This window comes from Ursus maritimus, assembly GCF_017311325.1.
Source record: "Ursus maritimus isolate PB19 chromosome X unlocalized genomic scaffold, ASM1731132v1 scaffold_X1, whole genome shotgun sequence".
NCBI classification, from domain to species: Eukaryota; Metazoa; Chordata; class Mammalia; order Carnivora; family Ursidae; genus Ursus; species Ursus maritimus.
The window spans coordinates 51,655,460-51,665,236 of record NW_024423319.1 but is presented as its reverse complement, the minus strand read 5'-3'; the positions used below and the strand labels follow the sequence as shown (position 1 = coordinate 51,665,236).

The following is a 9,777-nucleotide window of genomic DNA, read 5'->3' as shown; positions in this document are numbered from 1 at the left end:
GTACATACACCTATTAAATTTTATTTTCTCCTGTTAAAAAAGAAGGAATGGGCAGAAATCACCAAACTGTCTCTTCTTTGTCTTGCTTCCAGTCACTATTCCCTAGTAACAGAGATATCTTCACTTGAGATCACCCTCCAATCAGCAACCAATATACAAGATGTCTGAGAAAATTATGGCCTTAGTACAAGACGACAAGAGAAGAAATACAATGTGTATAAAAATAAAAAAAATAAGGTAGAATGATTAGAGAAAAAGGATTGGGTACACTTGGGGGAAGATGATGTTATTATGTTTATATGCAGCAGTATCAACCATTCCACAGATCAATCAATTTAGAAGTCATCTCTACATAAAAAGTTTAATATCACAGTAATAGAGTCATTGATCTAAGTCCACCAACATGACTGAAAATACCATCTCTGTTGGTTTTCATTCCAATGCTTTGGTCATATAGATAGAGCTGGTGTATGGAGAAAAAGTCAGAGAGACTTTGGAAAAATAAAGATAAATTTGAGAATATTATGATATAACAGTGTATCCAAAGTGTGACTATGGCCTCTTGAGACCAATTTTTTTCACAGACATAACAGAATTGAGGTAATTAAATGAGCAGTGTTCTTCAAAGTGGTCACACAGTTATAACAATGATGCTGCTATAATTTGTGAAATTACTCAGTGGGATTAGATAGAGAATCTGAGATAGACTGTTGTGAGTATTCTCACTGATGGCAAGTCTTGGTCCTCTGAGGCGAAGATTTGATTTTTTTAATACAGCTAAAAGTCATTCAGAGTCACATCTCACGAACAGGGTGAGTGATCAAACTGCTAACAGCATATGGATCAAAAATTAAGTGACTATAAAGTAATGAAACTAATCATTTGCTATAGCACAGAATGTGACTTTTAATGCAATTCCAAAGGAGAAATTTATAGATAACATTATGCTTGCCAGGTTTCCATTCTCTCTGATATAGTCATTTGTAATTTTCTCTGTTAACAACTATCCATCTAAGACTGTTAGTTGTGTTGACTGAAAGACAATGATTGGCTTGACCTAGCTGATTAAGGACTGTTTGATTCATATAAAGGGGGAAAAAATCTCTTCCATATTTGCAGAACTCACCCTAACATAACTTCATAAATATGTGTTGCATATCACAAGATAGAATAAGAAAATGTCAGTGAAAACTCACCCCAGGACTGAAGAGAGGCTAGGGAAGAAGAGAAGAACCGGTGACACAATTTATTTATTACAGTAATTTTCTAGAATTTGTACTGGGACTTCTAGTAGGAATCATGCTAGATATACACTAGACACTTTAAATATTTTTTATCAGATATCATCCTTGTTATATAGTATATATAATTCAATACACTGCTGAAGACTTACAATAAGTCTAAGGGAATTGTATTATTCCCATGTGTAATAGAGCTGGGGCACAGAGCTACTAACATGCTCAAGGTCTCACCGCAAATAAGTGACAGAACCAATAAAAAAATTCCTGTCTGGCTAACTACAAAGCCAATGCTCCTTGCAGGATACTATGATGTACATGTCCTCCTATTGTTAGCATCTGGGGCATCAGCTATCTCATTCACTTATTCAGGAGGTATTTATTTGCCACCTAGTATGTCCTGACACACTTCTAGATGATGGAGATATAGCAAGAAGTGGGACAAAGCCCTACCCATCGCAGAGGTTATATTCTAGTAGGAGAAGAGAAGTAACAAGATAAATAGGCAAAAAAACAGTGTGTTGGATAGTCATTAATACAATTTTAAAAACAAAGTGTGGAGCCTCTCTCTTCCTTGGCACTACCTATGGAAGTGGCAGCCATCTCCTACTAAGGATCATGGCTGCCTTCAGACCTCTGGTGAAGACCAAGATCATTAAAAAGAGGACCAAGAAGTTCATCCTGCACCAGTCAGACTGATATGTAAAACTTAAGCACAACTGGCAGAAACCCAGAGGCATTGACAATATGGGGTACAGATGATTCAAGGGCCAGATCTTGATGCCCAACACTGGTTAGGGAAGCAAGAAGAAAAAGCACATGCTGCCCACTGGCTTATGGAAGTTCATAGTCCACAAAATCAAGGAGCTTCAAATGCTGACAATGTGTAACAAAACTTATTTTGCAGATATTGCTCACAATTTCTCCTTCAAGACTGCAAAGCCACTGTGGAAAGAGCAGCCCAGCTAGCCATCAGAGTCACCAATCCCAATGCCAAGCTGCACAGGGAAGAAAGTTAATAGACAGCTTATGTGCATGTCATATTTGTGTTAATAAAACCATAAAACTATAAATAAATAAATAAATAAATAAATAAATAAAAATAAATAAATAAATAAATAATAAGGTGGAGAGAAAGACTGAAAGAGAAATCTTTTCCAAATTCTATGGACTGAAAAGGTGACATTTGAATAAAGTTCTCAAAGAGGTAATGAATAAAGCTATGAAGATATTTAAGGGAAGAGAAATCTAAGGTGAGAGAAACACCTATGATAGTAGCTGGGTTCAGGGTATTGGGAAATGATCAAAAAGGATCAAATTTGAGATCTATTTTGACAATAAAAACAAGATATGCTGATGAATTGGATTTGAGATGAAGAAAGTGAGGAATCGGACGATATCAAGTTATTGTGTTTTCTGTTTTATTTCTTTTTTTCAAAATTGTGGTTGTATTANNNNGTATTACAGAACAATAGTCCTATAACATATTTTATAAAAAATATTCTGTAGACAAATAAGTTTGGGAAATTCCAGATACTGTAATACATCTTTCTTCGAATGTTAAGAATGCAATTAGCATATTACAGGCTCCCAGATGATTGAATTAAAAACGACTGAAAAATGCACATCAGGTTTTGCAACAACACAAAAAAATCCATCCTAATCTTGAGATGAAATTTTTTCAAGATGCCATTCTGAGTTCAGGAATCCCTATCCGGTGGCAAAATATAGTTTTAAGGTTTCCACAGGAATAGTGGCATCTGTTAATATTGTATTGTAGTTGTGATTTATGGCAAGAATCTTCAGGGACAAACTGTGAGTTGCCAATGAAAGAATCACCGTACCTTTTCTATGGACAAAAGTCAGGAGTTACAAGGTGTTAACAAGCAGAATATAAGGAGCACAAAAAGAATATACATTTACATTTTTTATTTTTATATAATTTATTATATATATAAAATATATTTTATATATATAATAAATATATATAAGTATATATAACATATAATGTATTTATTTACATATAAATTTACTTATATATAAATATAATATATTTATATATATTTATGTATTTATAAATATTTATAAATATAAATATTTATATATAAATATATAAATTATATTTATTTATATATCTAGATATATTTTATATATTATATATTATATATATTTATATATAATTTATTTTATATAATTTATTTTTTCTTCCAATTTTTTATTTAAATTGCAGTTAGTCAATACAGTGTAATATTAGTTTCAGGTGTCAAATTTAGTAATTCAGAACTTATATACAACAACCAGTGCTCATCATAAGTGCCCTCTTTAATATCTCATCACCTATTTACCCGCCCCCATTCACTTCCCCTCTAGTAACCATCAGTTTCTTCTCTATAGCTAAGAGTCTGTTTCTTGGTTTTTCTCTCTTTTCTCACCCCAATGTTCACTTGTTTTGTTTCTTAAATTCTAAACATGAGTTAAATTATATGGTATTTTTCTTCCTCTGACTGACTTATTTCACTTAGCATACTACTTTCTAACCCCAACCAAGTCATTACAAATGGCATGACTTCATTAATTTTTATGTCTAATATTCACACATACCACCTCTTCTTTATCCATTCATCAGTCGTTGGACATTAGGGCTCTTTCCATAATTTGGCTATTGTTGATAATGCTGCTATGAACATCAGGTGCATCTACCCCTTCCAATTAGCAATTCTGTGTCATTTGGGTAAAACCCTAGCAGTGCAATTGCAGGATCATAGGGTAGTTATATTTTTAACTTTTTGAGGAATCTCCATACTATTTTCTAGAGTGGCTGTACCAGTTTGGATTCTCACCAACAGTGCAAGATGCTCCCTTTTCTCCACATCCTTGCCAATACCTGTTGTTTCTTGTGTTGTTAATTTTAGCCATTCTGACTGGTTTGAGGTGATAGCTCATTGTAGTTTCGATGTGTATTTCCCTGATGATGAGTGATGTTGAGCATCTTCTCATGAGTCTGTTAGCCATCTGTATATCTTCTTTGGAAAAATGTCTGTTCATGTCTTCTGCCATTTATTAATTGTAATATTTGTTTTTTGGGTGTTGAGTTTAATACATTTTTTATTTATTTTGGATTAGTCCTTTATCAGATATGCCATTTGCAAATACCTTCCCCCATTTAATAGGTTCCCTTTTATTGATTGTTTCCTTCACTGTACAGAAGCTTTTTATTTTGATGAAGTCACATATATTACTTTTGCTTTTGCTTTTCTTGCCTCAGGAAACATACCTAGAAAGAAGTTGCTATGGCCAATGTCAAAGAAGTTTACTACCTACGTCCTCTAGGATTTTAATGGGTTCCTGTCTCACATTTAGGTCTTTAATCCATCTTGATTTTTTTATGTGTATGGTGTAAGAAAGTAGTCCAGTTTCATTCTTTGCTTGTAGCTGTCCAATTTTCCCAACACCATTTGTTGAAGAGAATGTCTTTTTCCCATTGGATATTCTTTCCTGCTTTGTTGAAGATTAATTGACCATATATTTGTGGATTCATTTCTGGATTTTCTATTTTGTTTCATTGGTCTGTGTCTCTGTTTTTATGCCAGTAACATGTCTTCTCTACAGCTTTGTAATATAACATGAGGTCCAGAATTCTCATGCTTTCAATTTTACTTTACCTTTTCAAGATTGCTTTGGATATTTGAGGTCTTCTATGCTTTCATACAAATTTTAAGATTTTTTGTTCTAGCTCTGTGAATAATGCTGGTGGTATTTTGATAGGGATTATATTAAACGTGTAGATTGTGTTGGCTGATATAGACATTTTCACAATATTTATTCTCCAACCCATGATCATAGAATGTTTTTCCATTTCTCTGTGTCATTGTCGATTTCTTTCATTGGCGTTTTATAGTTTTCAGAATACAGATATTTTACCTCTTTGGTTAGTTTTATTCCTACATGTCTTATGGTTTTTGGTGCAATTGTAAATGGGATTGATTCCTTGATTCCTCTTTCTGCTGCCTCATTATTGGTGTATAGAAATGCAACAGATTTCTGTAGATTGATTTTGTATTCTGCCACTTTTCTGAATTTGTGTGTCAGTTCTAGCAACTTTTTTGTTGAGTCTTTTGGGTTTTCTGTACAGAGTATCATGTCTTCTGCCAATAGTGAAGGATTTCTTCTTCCTTGCTGATTTGAATGCCTTTCTATTTCTGTTTATTGTTTTATTGATGAGGCTAGGATTTCCAGTATTATGTTAAACAACAGTGGTGAGAGTGGGCATCCTTGTTTTGTTCCTGACCATAGAGGAGAAGCTCTCAGTTTTTACCCATTGAGGATGGTATTAGTTGTCATTTTTCCATGTATGGCCTTTATTACATTGAGATATGTTCCCTCTAATTCTACCTTGTTGAGGGTTTTTTCATAAACAGATGGTGTACTTGTCAGGTGCTTTCTCTGCATCTATTGAAAGGATTATATGGTTCTTATCCTTTCTTTCATTAATGTGGTTTATCATGTTGATTGATTTGTGAATATTGAACCACCCTTGTAGCCCAGGAATGAATCCCACTTGATTGTGCTGAATGATTCTTTTAAAGTACTATTGGACTCAATTTGCTAGTATTTTATTGAGAATTTATGCATCTGGGTTCAACAGTCATATTGGCCTAAAGTTTTGTTTTTAGCAGAGTCTTTCTCTCATTTTAGTATTAGGGTAATGTTGGCCTCCTAGAATGAATTTGAAAAGTTTCTCTCCATTTCTATCTTTTGGTATAGTTTAAGAAGAATAAGTATTAACTCTTCTTTAAATGTTTGATAGAATTCACCTGTGAAGCCATCTGGTCCTGGTCCTATTTGTTTTTTGTGAGATTTTTGGTTACTGATTCAATTTCTTTGCTGGTTATTAGTCTGTTCAAGTTTTCTATTTCTTCTTGTTTCAGTTTGGGTAGTTTATATGTTTCTAGGAATTTATCCATTTCTTCCAGGTTGCCCAATTTGTTGGCATGCAGTTTTTCATAATATTCTCTTATAATTGTATTTCTGTGGTGTTGGTTGTGATTTCTCCACTCTCATTTGTGACTTTATTATTTGGTCCTTTCTCTTTTCTTTTTTATAAGTCTAGCTAGGGGTTTATAAATTTTATTGAGTTTATCAAAGAACCAGCTCATGATTTTATTATCTGTTTTATTGTGTTGTTTTCTTTTGTTTTGTTTTGTTTTTGGGGGGAGTTGTTTTGTTTTGTTTTAATTTCTATCTCATTGATTTCTGCTCTAATCTTTTAAAAAAGATTTTATTTATTTATTAGAGAGAGAGAGCGTGCAAGAACAGGGGGAGGGGCAAAGGGAGAGAGAGAAGCAAACTCGCCGCTGAGCAGGGAGCCCAATGTGGGGCTTGATCCCAGGACCCTGAGATCATGACATGAGCTAAAGGCAGATGCTTAACCGACTGAACCACCCAGCTGCCCCTAATCTTCATTATTTCCCTTTTTCTGCTGGCTTCAGGGACTCACTCAGAGAAGAGTGAATAATTTCCCGTCTGTGTGCTCCAGGCATTCATCACATTGTGCTCTCTAGCCCCGAGTCGTTGCCTGATTTCTGTCCAGGAGTAGGGTAACACCCTTGGTGCTCTATCCCAGTCAAGCCCACTGACCCTTAAAATTCTAGTCTTCAAGCCCCACTGGTTGCAAAAACTGAAGACAATCAGCTCCTTTGGTATTCAGAATGATTTGATAGTTATCTAATTGTGTTCTAGGGACAAGATGAGCCTAGGGTCCCCCTACTACACTGCTTTCTTAGTTCCCCCCAGGAATACCCTTTTTAAACTACTTGCTTTTTGGATCAGAAACTTCCACCACAAATGTTCTACACTGAATCCTTATACAGATGCCATCTTGGAAGAGTTCCTCTATGTCTTTCTTCATCCTGCTTCCTCAGCGGCATTTTAGTATAGTACTCCTCCTTTATCCTTGGTTTCACTTTCTTCAGTTTTGCTTTCCACAGTTTCAGTTGCCCACAGCCAACAGAGGTCTAGGAGCAGATGATCTTCCTTCTGATGTCAGAAGGTCAATAGTAGCCTATCACTACATAATAATGCCTCCATCAGTCATCTCAATTCATTTCATCACATATTCATTTTATCATCTCACATCATCACCAAAGGATTGTAACTGAACAAATGTGCATTTGCATCTTGGTGAGTCACAGATAGAAACTACACCAGGTTGAGTCATTGAACTTTATTTTCAACAAGTAAGAAGATCACAGGGAATAACTTCTAATGCCATGACTCTCTGAGCAAGGGTGAATGGGTTCCTTTTATTTAGGGTTAGGATGAATATTTAGATAGGAGAACCTCGTAATCATATGTAGAAGTGGGCATAAGGTCACACATGAGATTTAAGGAAACATGTCTATACATACATTGTATGTTATGTAAATGAAGCTTGTGCTCCTCCTTGGGTAGAGATTTTAGCATTATTACCAGGTAAAGGTAACTATCAGTCTCTCCATGGATGACTTCATGGTCCATCTATGCAGGCATAAGTTGGGGGTTAAGTTCAAACTGGTCTGGGTGTTTCAGGACTGGCCAGAACTCTTTATCTGGGTAGTCATTATTGTTTGAGGGGTAGCTTCTGTTTCCATCACAGTATGCTACACCCCTCAGGTCATTTGCCTGTGTTAAGAGGTAAGCTGGAAAGTAGAGCTTAAGGAAAAATGTGGGATGAGGATAAGGAGGCACAAGCAGGTGAATAGTAAAGGTCAGGTCATCAGGTCTAGTTGGTGACAGGGTAAATAAGTTATTTTAGAGAACCCACATTCATGTAATTTTTATTTCAGTATATTGTTATAAATATTCTATTTTATTATTTGTTGTTATAAATCTTTTACTGTACCTAATTTATAAATTAAACTTTATCATAAGCATCTATAGGGCAAAAATATACTATATATAGGGTTTGGTACTATATGTGGTTTTAGGCATCCATCATGGGTCTTGGAATGTAACCCCATGGATAAGGTGGAGGATGAATATATCACGGAACCTCAGAGATGAGAAAGATTTAAATTTCTACCTAGCATAAGAATCTCTTTTACAATTTCCCCAAAACACTGTCATCTAACACCTTCTTAAGCATCCAAGTAACAGGCAGCTATCTGCTCTATGAAGCAATACATTCCATTATGGGGCCATTCTAATTGTTAGCAGGATTTTCTTTATATTAAATGTAGATTGACTCTCCTCCCTTAACTCTCACAGTTGTTCTTAGCGCTGTTCTCTGGAGCTAAAGAGAATGAGCTTCCACGTTAAATCACTTTAACGATTTGAAAACAGTTATCATCTCCCATTAATTCTTTTTTTTAATCTCCCATTAATTCTTAGTGTGAAGGAAGAGTTCTTTGAGGAGGTAATTCAAACTCTATTATTTCTCCCAGACCCTACTCAGACCCAAGAACATATATAACCTTTGGAAGGCAACAAACATACAATGCTTCAAAAAAGTTCCTACAACCAAAAAGTTAAGGAGAAGAATTTTCCCTTTTTTATAAATATTCCAGCTCATAAATGAAGAAGGAATGATAAAATTAGAATATAACCATTTTTGCAACCTCCACTGGAAAAGAAAAAAGAAAAGAAAAGCCTGGTAAAGTTTATCACTTGCTGCTAATATTTGAAAAGAGAGAGAGAGAGAGAAAATACTAGAAATGAAGTGTCTCCTGACAGAAGAAGTGAACACAGCCTATGAAGCATTCCTTCAAAAAAATTAAACCTAGGGACTCCTGGGTGGCTCGGTCAGTTAAGCATCTGCCTTCAGCTCAGGTCATGATCCCAGGGTTCTGGGATCAAGTGCCTCCTCAGGTTCCTTGCTCAGTGAGGAACCTGCTTCTTCCTCTGCCTGCCCTTCCCCCTGCTTGTGCTCTCTCTCTCTCTGACAAATAAATAAAATCTTTAAAAAAAATTAAACCTAATCTGACCAATACTCAAGATCCAACTACTAATTCATAGGAATTGCAGATGTAAGTGCAGAGGGAAAAACTGTACCATAAGAATTCAATCCACAAAATCCAGACTCTGGAAAAATCTGAATAACAAATGATCAATGAATACATGAATTTTAAAAAAGAAGAATAAATGGTATTAAAAGGTATATCAGCCAATTACAATGTATAGATTTATTTAGATCCTCATGCAAAGAAACTAGAAAATAACATTTGTGAGACAACTTAGGGAAATTTGTACAATAACTGGATATTTAATGAGGTTAAGAAATTATTGTTAATTTTTTCAAGTACATTAATGGTATTGTAGTTATTTTTTTAACTTCTTATCTTTTAAAGATACACAGCAAAACATTTATATATGACATGACATATCTGAAATTTGGGGATTTCTTTCCAAATAATCCCAGTCAGGAGGACAATACATAAAACAAGATTACCCATAAAATGGTAACTGTTACAGTTGGGTGATGCATATATGAGAGATCATTATACTAATCTCACTGATTTTATATCTGTTTCAAATTCTCCATGATAAGCAACTTGGGGGGGGG

General features: G+C 34.8%; 1 pseudogene; it reads left to right on the top strand.

The window, feature by feature from the left end:
* Positions 1–1,856: 1,856 nt before the first annotated feature.
* LOC121100392 lies at positions 1,857–2,257 on the top strand (annotated as a pseudogene).
* Positions 2,258–9,777: the final 7,520 nt, after the last annotated feature.